The sequence below is a fragment of the Mustelus asterias genome, unplaced genomic scaffold, assembly GCF_964213995.1.
Source record: "Mustelus asterias unplaced genomic scaffold, sMusAst1.hap1.1 HAP1_SCAFFOLD_76, whole genome shotgun sequence".
NCBI lineage: Eukaryota > Metazoa > Chordata > Chondrichthyes > Carcharhiniformes > Triakidae > Mustelus > Mustelus asterias.
In genome coordinates this window covers 1,537,103-1,547,463 of record NW_027590135.1, presented here as the reverse complement: position 1 = coordinate 1,547,463, position 10,361 = coordinate 1,537,103, and the positions used below count along the sequence as shown (strand labels likewise).

At 43.6% G+C, this 10,361-nt stretch overlaps 1 non-coding gene across 1 annotated transcript; it reads left to right on the top strand.

Moving 5' to 3' along the window:
• The first annotated feature begins 8,712 nt into the window (after positions 1-8,712).
• Positions 8,713-8,784, top strand: trnam-cau (transfer RNA methionine (anticodon CAU)). The gene has a single exon. It is a non-coding gene; the product is annotated as a tRNA-Met (tRNA).
• The last annotated feature ends 1,577 nt before the right edge of the window (positions 8,785-10,361 follow it).

Sequence of the window (10,361 nt, the reverse complement as noted above, 5' to 3'; positions counted from 1 at the left end):
TCCGAAAGGACACAGAAAGGTTCGTGCAATGGGATGTCATGTGGCAGATGAAGAACAAAGTGATTAATTTTGTTGGGAAGAACAAAAAGAGGCAATATAAAATAAAGGGTATAATTCCAAAAGAGGATGCAGGAACAGCGGGAATATTGTGGACGTGTGCATAAATCGTTGAAGGTGACAGGACATTATTTAAGAGCCGTTAATAAAGCTTGAAGTATCATTGGCTTTCTAACTGAAAGCAAGACGTTAGTACAAATTTACAGTGAAGAAAATGCAGATGTACTATTAAATAGCAAATTTGCTCTTCTGAGCCTTGCCCCTCGCCTGAGGTGTGGTAATCATTAAGCTAAATCTTCACCAGTAAGCTCTCCCTGTTGAGAGGGGGAACAGCGGATGGTCATTTGGGACTAAGCTGACTTTACCTTTATATCTGGGACATCTTCAGTAAGAAGTCTCATAACACCAGGTTAAAGTCCAACGGGTTTATTTGGAATTTATTGAGTCAACTCACCTGTTGTAGAGTATAAAAGCTGGAGTCTGATGATGCAGCTGTATAGAACGCTGGTTAGGCCACATTTGGAGTACTGCGTCCTGTTCTGGTCGCCGCACTACCAGAAGGACGTGGAGGCATTGGAGAGAGTGCAGAGAAGGTTTACCAGGATGTTGCCTGGTATGGAGGGTCTTAGCTATGAGGAGAGATTGGGTAGACTGGGGTTGTTCTCCTTGGAAAGACGGAGAATGAGGGGAGATCTAATAGAGGTATACAAGATTATGAAGGGTATAGATAGGGTGAACAGTGGGAAGCTTTTTCCCAGGTCGGAGGTGACGATCACGAGGGGTCACGGGCTCAAGCTGAGAGGGGCGAAGTATAACTCAGACATCAGAGGGACGTTTTTTACACAGAGGGTGGTGGGGGCCTGGAATGCGCTGCCAAGTAGGGTGGTGGAGGCAGGCACGCTGACATCGTTTAAGACTTACCTGGATAGTCACATGAGCAGCCTGGGAATGGAGGGATACAAACGATTGGTCTAGTTGGACCAAGGAGCGGCACAGGCTTGGAGGGCCGAAGGGCCTGTTTCCTGTGCTGTACTCTTCTTTGTTCTTTGTTCTTTGTTGAAGGAGCAGCGCTCCGACAGCTTATGATTCCAAATAAAACCGTTGGACTTTAACCTGGTGTTGTGAGACTTCTCAATATGCCCACGCCTGCCCAATGCCGGCATCGCCACATCAGGGTCATAGTTAAACTGCGTTTTTCATTGTCTGCTGCTGTGTGGGAGTTGGGATCTTTCTCATTCTGTCTGTGGATTTGTGCGTGCACAAGCGATTTGGTATGACCGTCAGCTCCCGGAACTGTAAATTAGTTGGAATTCATTCTGTATTTGCAAGCTCTGGGATTGTGAACGAGATGATGTATCTCCTCATTTTGAATCTCCGATATATTTTTTTCGGCGTCGCTGACTGGGCCAACCTTTTTTTGTGTGTTCACTCATGGCATCATGGCCCGAGTACAGTTGAGAGTCAACCACATTGCTGTGGCTCTGGAGTCGCATGTAGGCCAGACTGGGCAAGAACGGAAGATTTCGCTTTCTGAAGGGCATTGGTGAACCAAATGGTTATTCCGATAATCGACAATGCATGAAAGCATAAATAGATTCTTGATTGCAGACATTTTGCATTGAATTCAAATTCCAGCTGCCGTGATGGGATTTGAGCACGGATCCCCACTGAAATTAGTTGAGTTTCGGGATCAATATTCCAGCGATAATACCACAAAGACGTCGCCTCCAAATTTCCCTCCAACTGAGTGGCTTGCTAGGCCACCTTTGAGGGCAGCTGAGAGTCAATAGCATTGCTGTTGGTCGGGAGTCACATACAGGCCAGACCAGGTAAGAATTCCTTCCCGAAAGGACATCAGTTTATCAGTTGTTTTTTTTCTACGACAACCGATTCAAGGTAATTAATTCCAGACACTTTTATTGATGTCGAATTTCACCATCTGCCGTGGCAGTGGATGTGTCAGTGTTTATGTGAGTGTGCGTGTGAGAGAGAGGTTAACTCATTTTCATTCTGCTTGTGAGTGTGGATTAATCCCCTATATTCTCTCACAAACATTGTGATCCCTTTGCACCGATGAATTCTTATTAAAAAATACTTGTACCCTTGTGACCCTGATGGGCGGATGGGAGGTGTGGTGAGGTTTGAAGGCAATGCCGCAGGGTGCTGAGTGTAAAACAACCGATTTTAAAGCATGTGGGTCGGAAAGTGAAGAGTGACCTTGTCTGTGAGAAGATCACAGAAAAGCTGTATCTGGAGCTGCGTCCAAGAGACAAGTTTTGGGTTGTCAGTAAATGAACTCCTGTAATGAAAGCACAAAATCAAAAAGAGGAAATGCTGGAAATGTTCAGCAGCTCCGAAAGCAGCTGTGGAGAGATATTCCTGTCGCAAGGATGTAACTCTACAATTGAATATTTCATGTTACTCAGATCTGACACTCTAAACACCTTCATGTGAGGAACAGGTAGGGCGGGATTGGGTCTTTGTTGATTTGGGCAAACAGGACAACGCAGTAATGAGAAACCGCTCACCCCCCGGCGGCTTGGAGAAGGATGGGACTCAGATACGGGCCTCTGGCTGGGATTGACAAATGGAAAAATACACATCGAGTTTTAAAAGTAATAACAATCAAGATGGAATTCAAATCGATTTGTGCAGAGGTTTTCCCCGAGCTCCACTGTAGTCAGGATGGCCGAGCGGTCGAAGGCGCTGCGTTTAGGTCGCAGGCTCTTCTGGAGACGTTCAAATCCCACTCTTGACAGTGATCTTTTCCGTCGCGAGGGACCTTCTAAACCCAAGGCATCTCTCCCCTCGCTGCACATGGGCAGCAGATGCAGAGAAACAACGACGACCTGCAAGGTCCACTCCATCCTGACTTGGAAATATATCGCCTTTGCTGTGGCTCGTTCGCAATCCTACAACTCCCTCCCAAACAGCAATGTATATGCACATACACCACATGGACTGCAGTGGCTCAAGAATGAGTTCATCGCCAATTACGGAGAAGTATTTAAATTGAACAATAAATGCTTCCCGGGCCAGTGACACACATATCCCGTATGAATTAAGTATTTAAAAAAATCAACTTTCGAGCAGTAAACGATATGTGTGAATCAAATCCTGAACACGGTTACTTTTATACCAGATGTGTGTCTGAAAACAGTAAATGGAACCAGCTCACGATAAACCGCTCAATGTTTAGCGGAAGAGTTTCACTGAGTGATGTGTCTGATTCCCGCTGATGTGCTTGTTCAATGTCGGGAAAGGCAGATATGAAATGTTTACAGGGAAATCGGTGCAGTCTCGATGGCCCACTGTGGGATTCAATTATTTTCTTTCATGAATCTATCCGAGATCCCATAGCATCTGGGGAGAGAGAAACGGTCGTTCCCGTGAAAGGTCTGCATCTGAAATGTGAACTACCCCTATTTTCTCAGATACGTTCCAGATCTGGCAGTATCTCTTTTTTCACAAACACCACCAGATCTGGAGCGTTTTTCCAGCATTCTGCTGTACCGGGAGTAGCAGTATCAGGCTCTGCAGCTGAGTTGGTTAAAACCCGTGTCTCGTAACAGGTAAATCCTGGTTTCAGGGACACGAGCAGTGCCTTGCTTACTTTCACGTGATCTTTCAAGTGTTCATTGCAATTGCTCAAGTTACAATGTCCCTTTCTTGCTCGTCAATATTGTCTTTCCCTTTACAGTGGATGATCTACAAAGATGAAACAAACACAGATTTCGAGACTCACCACGAATATCTCGACTGTTCATTGATACGATTCAGTTATTTTCATCATTTTTCAGTCAAAAAAATATTCTGCAATAAACCCAATGCTGCAAATTCTACAAACACAGTTTTCCATTTTTTTTCCCTCAGGGAATTTCTAACACAGTCAAATGGCCTGAGAATCACACAATCCCGACAGTGCTGAAGGAGACCATTCTGCTCATCGAGCCTGTCCCGACTGTGCGACAGAGAATCGCACACAGGACCTTTCCACCCCGCTAATCTACCGATACAAACACCTTGGGGACCAAGAGGCAATCTAGCATGGCGAATCCACCCAACCTGCTCATCTTTGGACTGTGGGAGGAAACCGGAGCACTCGGTTTCCTGGGATAACTTGCCTGGGTGAATGCAGCTTGAACAGCACGACGGTTTGGCACCATCCAGGACAAAGCATCCCACTTCATTCGCTTCCCATGCACAAAAATTCATTCCGTCCACTACCAACACACAACGGCAGCGGTTGGCACCATCTACAAGATGAACTGCACAACTCAGCAAGGCTCCTTTGCCAGCACCTTCCAAACCCACGACCACCACAGCCGAGAAGGACAAGCGCAGCAGACACAACAGAATAACACCACCAGGTTGAAAGGTTGATTGTAGTTATTTATAAGTTGTTGTTGTTCCGTGTGTGCTCTTTAATCTTCTTCATCTTCCAAAGGAAGCGAAATATCGAGTTGAAAAAATACTATTTTTAACCCAACCAGCGAATTTTGTGTCAATCTTGAAGAAAGCTGGGGTTTGCGATTTCTTCTCGAGTCAGTGGTTTCCCTGGGAGCCGTGGAAACAGAAACAGCAAGGAGAGATGGCAGAGCAGGAATTGTCGGAGCCAAAGCGAAATCAGATAAATGAAGGAGCAAACTGTTTGTTACTAATGTGATCCAAAACCCGACTCTAGATGGATTCGAACCCACAACCTTGGAATGGCTAACATGCCATCTTTCAGAAGTCCAACGCGCTATCCATTGCGCCACAGAGCCGCGTGCCAGAAATCTACTTTACAGTTCCATACATGGATTCTTGACAATGTAGAAACGACAGGTAAGTTCACAACTCTCGTAGTTAAAATGCCAAAAACTGTTTAGAGGAACTTTATTGATTGCAAGTCAACTTGGGGCATCTTACGTCTGTTCAAACGGCTGTGGAAATACAAACCTTTGTGTCCTATATACAGGAAATCTGGCCATTACAGAATGATCCTCCCTCTCTCTCTTCCTAATTCTCCTGTACAGCTTGGAGACTAATCTTGCGGGTTTGATACTCGGGAGACACATTCTACTCTATCTGTCACAGGGCTGATCAGAACCTGTTCCCAGTTCCAGGGAAACAGCTGCACAGAACACAACGCAAAACTGGAAGCTGGAAATCTGAAACAAAAACAGAAAATGCTGGACAAGCTTACCAGGTGAGGCAACATTTTTGATTAATGGAGATTTCCATAAAACCAGCTCCTGAAGCACAGCACAGCTGCACAGTTTAAAGTTTCCTTTCATCAACAATGGATGCTCCATTCTATGATTTTGAACAATTCAAATTGATAATGCGCATTGTTATTCTCGTCGCCACAGCCTGAAAATCACTTCAGGCATTGATGTCACCCTTGGATTTTAACTTTGTTAATCCATTCTCTATTTTTTTAAAGCTACTATTGAAACTGTATCCATGATCCGCTCAGTTCTTTGTGAATGAGAAGGAGAATTGAAGATATATTTGGATAACTTTCCTTTGACTAAATTTGTACAAAAGCATAAAGGAGGGAATCACACACAACACGTCATGAAACTCGCCCGTTGAACATTGAAAGGTAACAGTGTTCTATTTATTCATTTATTATTAATTGAGAAAAGAAAAGTTGGAACAGTATGCAATCTGGTTTATGTAACTGAGCAAGGTGAAACACAATGGGGACTGGGCAGGATAAGCCTACCATGGGCAGTGCACATAGTGAAGGTGCGACGTTGACTGACTTGTCAGACGGAGCAGGGAGTCGTTGCAGAGTGAAGGTACATAGGAAAGTGGGAGTGCTAAATGTTTAATGATCACTGTACAAGTAGACGGTGAAATACAGACTTCAGGCTGGATATTCAATGGGTTCTGAGATGGGTGAATAGACTGCGTCATCTTGGCATGGTAAAGGTGCAATACGGATTAGGAACGCTAAATGTTTTTATGTAAAATATAAATTGTTTTATATCGCCTCTCCTTAATCTTCAGACGAAGATGTATCACTTCACACTTCCTTACATTAATTAAGTTGCATATGTCACGTGTCTGTACATTCTACCAGCCTGTCCATATCTTCTTGAAGATTATCAATATGTTTCTCACTGACGTTCATAATATGTTCACGTTTTGCACCACTGACAAATTTTGAGATTGAAACCTGGACACCCAGATATAGGTCAGTAATATATATCAAGAAAAGCAACTTTCTCTCTCTATACTATCCCCAATCAGAACTAGGTAAAACTTGGTGTAATATCTGCTTTAATAGGTTTGTACTAATAATTAAACCTTGTATAATGAAATTCTAACTATGCTAAACAACAATGATTCAAAATGCCACTTGGTGGAAAAGAAAATACCTCTTGGAACTAATATTTTCACTTCAAAAGGACTTAAAAAGCATAGCATTGCTGATTTTTCGGTATCTAAATGATGAATACAAAGGAAAGCAGTGGTTTCCCTTTAAGCCGAGTAAACAGAAACAGCATGGAGAGATGGCAGAGCAGGAAATGTCGGTGCGAAAGCTGAATCACATCAATGAAGCAGCAAACTGTTTGTTACTAATCTGATCCAAAATCCGACTCTGGTGGGACTCAAACCTCCAAATTTGAATGGCTAACGTGCCATCATTTAGAAGTCTAACTCGCTATCCATTGCGCCACTGGTAGATTCCGAATTGATGCGGCCAATACATTTAGTATTTCGAAATTCCCCCGCCCCAGGTTCAATGCAATGTGAAAATTTCCTGTCTGTTATATCCCTCTCTGATGTTTGAACTTCAGTCTACCAGAGGGTGCTGACATCTACTGGCCGCAACGCAGAACTGCAGTAGAGCGGACATAAATCACATTAACTGTCGCTGTTGCAGAGACAGATCAAACAGGAATTAATGATTGGATGTCAGCACTAAATCCATTAGAAAATTCAATATTAATATACTTTCCCATATAGTCAATATAACTTGCAATTTGCTATTATCTGGAGCAGTTGAGTCGACGAGCATCGATGTACTAAAGGGAAATCTAGCTAATGAGACGATGGAGAACGAATTTCAGAGATACGTAGATGATGTTACATTGAGGATTTTGAGTAGAGGATCGTGTGGAATCATGTACTAGTTAGAACAAAAGGCCCGGTTTCAATTAGGTATCTTCCGGGTAGAATGTGTACAGATTTGCAAAATCTCTAAGATATATTTATCAAGAATATCACACACATATGTCGCACCAGACACAGAGCGGTACAGAATGAATCTAATATTCATACATCTAGAATCTTAGAATGGATACAACAAAGAGAGGGAGACCATTCGGCCCTTTGTCTGTGTGCTGGTCTGTGCAAGAACAACTTAGCTCATCCCTTTCCCAGTCCTTCTCTCATAAACCTGCAAATCCTTTCACTTCAGGATCTGAACCCATTCCCCTTTGAAAGCCCTGAATTGATGCTGCCTCTACCAGCCTCCCAGGCAGTGCATTCTAGGTCCGAAACACTCAGCACATTAAAACCCATCCTTCTCTCCTCTGCCAATGGAAACAGTATTTTTTCATCTACTCTCCTTAGCCTGCACCCACAAACCCACCACCTCTACCGTCTCGAAGGACAGCGGCAGCAGATACAGGCGAAGACCAGCACTGCAATCTCCCCCCTCCCCCACCAAGCCCCGCCCCGCCCCCCCTCCCCCCCCCGACCACACCCCCGCCCCCAATCCACTCACCTTCCACCTTGGAAATACACCGCGGCTCCTTCACGGTCGCAGTGGCAAAATCCTGAAACACTGTTAGACTAACAGCACTGTGGCTGTACCGACACCTCAGGGACGGAGCAGTTCAAGAGAGCAGCAAACCACCACCTTCGTAAGGTCAGTTAGGGATTGGCAATTAATTCTGGCCTCATCAGTAATGCGCACCTCTCGAAATGAATACATAAATAAAAACTCGTAACTGCAACCGGAGACGGACAGATACAGAACAAATCTCACTCACATGCATCTCTTGGATACAATATGAATTCCCCAATCACATTCGCTAACAGAGGGTAAAAGACAGTCATTATCCAGTTGCAGTTTAACCAGAGTTTTATACAAGAACAGAGAAGATCTTAACACAACATGCAACAATTTAACCCAATATGGAACATCATGAGACCAGATAAGTAACTTTTGCTGAACAGAAAACATCTTCACGGAGAACATTTTGACACAACAGGGAACACGTTTACAGAGTCGGGCATATACTAACAGAATATTAAAGAAATATTGACACCAGATGGATCAAATTGGCACTGCCGGAAACACATTTACAGCATCAAGGAGACATTTTACACAGCAGCAGAAAACACCTCTCAACAACATAGAGCACAGTTGCACAGCAGGAAATATTTTTACAAACATGCATTTGCAACAGAAAATCCCTTTAAAAATCAATGATGGATTCTGCAATTCCTTGTCTTGCCGTTTTCCCAGCACCTTTGTCTGTCGTTATATGTGTCCAAGCAGTCTCTTGCTGCTATTGTGTGTTTGTCTCTGTCTATTGTATTCTCGGTGTGATGCAGTGATGCCTCCTCGCACTGGTGTTCCTGTTAAACGATACAGGAGTGAAAGTCTGTCCTGCTACATTGATAAGCAGCAGAGACACTTTTTCCTGTAGCAGAGTGGCGCAGCGGAAGCGTGCTGGGCCCATAACCCAGAGGTCGATGGATCGAAACCATCCTCTGCTACTCCAATTCACGCTGGTGATATGACAACTGGCAAGCAGTTATAATTTTTACGTGGAGAAGACAGGTATTTGGCTTATCTTTCCCGCGAAAAACCTCGATCTGGAGTAAATTACTTTTATATGCAACCAGAGTTTGACACAAGAAGAGGGAACATCTAAACACAATACGCAACAATTTACTGACAAAAACACCTTCACTGAAAATCTTTTTACACAACAGGGAACACGTTTGCAAGAGAAGGGGACATATTAACAGAAGAAACAAATATTTACCGAGCCGGAAACACAACAACAGGGAAGCATTTTACACAACAGCAGAAAAATAAAACTCTCAATAACATTTGAGACAGTTATCTGGATAAGATTGGTCTGGAGGGATATTAGCCAAACGCGGGTTATTGGGAGTAGCTCCGAAGTAAAAGAAAACTGGGCGGCATGGACACTTTGGGCCGAAGGGCCTGTTTCCATGTTGTAATCCTCTAAATCGTAGAGCACAGCTGGAAATATATTTATAAACAGTGAAACACTTTGCACAACAACACTGAACATCTTTGAACAGCAGAGAGGACAGCGACACATCAGGAAATATTTTTACAAGCATATATTTGCAACTGAAAATTAATTTAAAACATCAGATTCCGTGTCCTGTCGGTTTCGCGGCACCTTTGTCTGTCGTTACACGTGTACAGTCTCTTTTGCTGCTTCTGTGCGTGTCTTTCTCTGTCCATTGCATTCTTGGTATTCTGCAGTAGAATTGTGTGGCCAGACTGAACCTCCCTGACAATCGTGGTGGTGTTAAACAAGAATGTGGAAGTGAATATATGAATGGCTACAGTGATAGACAGCAGGGGGGTGCTGGCTTGGCCATCGCAAAGTGGCGCAGCGGACGTGTGCTGGACTGATAATTCAGAGGTTGCTGCTTCGAAGCCATCCTCTACTACTTTCTGTTCGCGATCATAACAAAACTACTTCACAGCAATTCTGCAACTTTTTCGTGGAATGTGCAGGCATTTACATTGGATCCTCTTTTCTGTATTCACCCTCAAACTGCAGTAAATCACATTGATCTGCACACAAGCTGTCGATGCTGTGAACATGCACCAGGGTATATCAGTGACAGAGATAATGGTGTGCAGGGCACAATTTTAGAATTTGTGGATGATCTGAAAGTTGGAACCATTGTGACCTATGAGGAGGATAATGTAAAACTTCAAAAAGGGCATCGACAAGTTGACAGAATGAGTGGACAAGTTGCAGATGAAATTCAAAGCTGAGAATTGCGAAGTGATTCATTCTGATTGGAAGATGATAGAGAGACAATGAAAAGTAAAAGGAAAACAGTTCCAAGTTTTCGAATCCATTTCATTAGTGAGGTTTCTCAGTCCTACAACTCTACATGAGGTGCAACAGTAAAACTCGAAAATAAAAGAAAATTATTACGGATGCTGTAATCTCAAACCAAAAGAGAAAATGCTGGAAAATCTCTGCAGGTCTGGCAGCATCTGTAAAGAGTAAAATGAGCTGATCTTTCGAGTCCAGGTGACCCTTTGAGAAAGGGCCATCTGGACTTGTTTACTG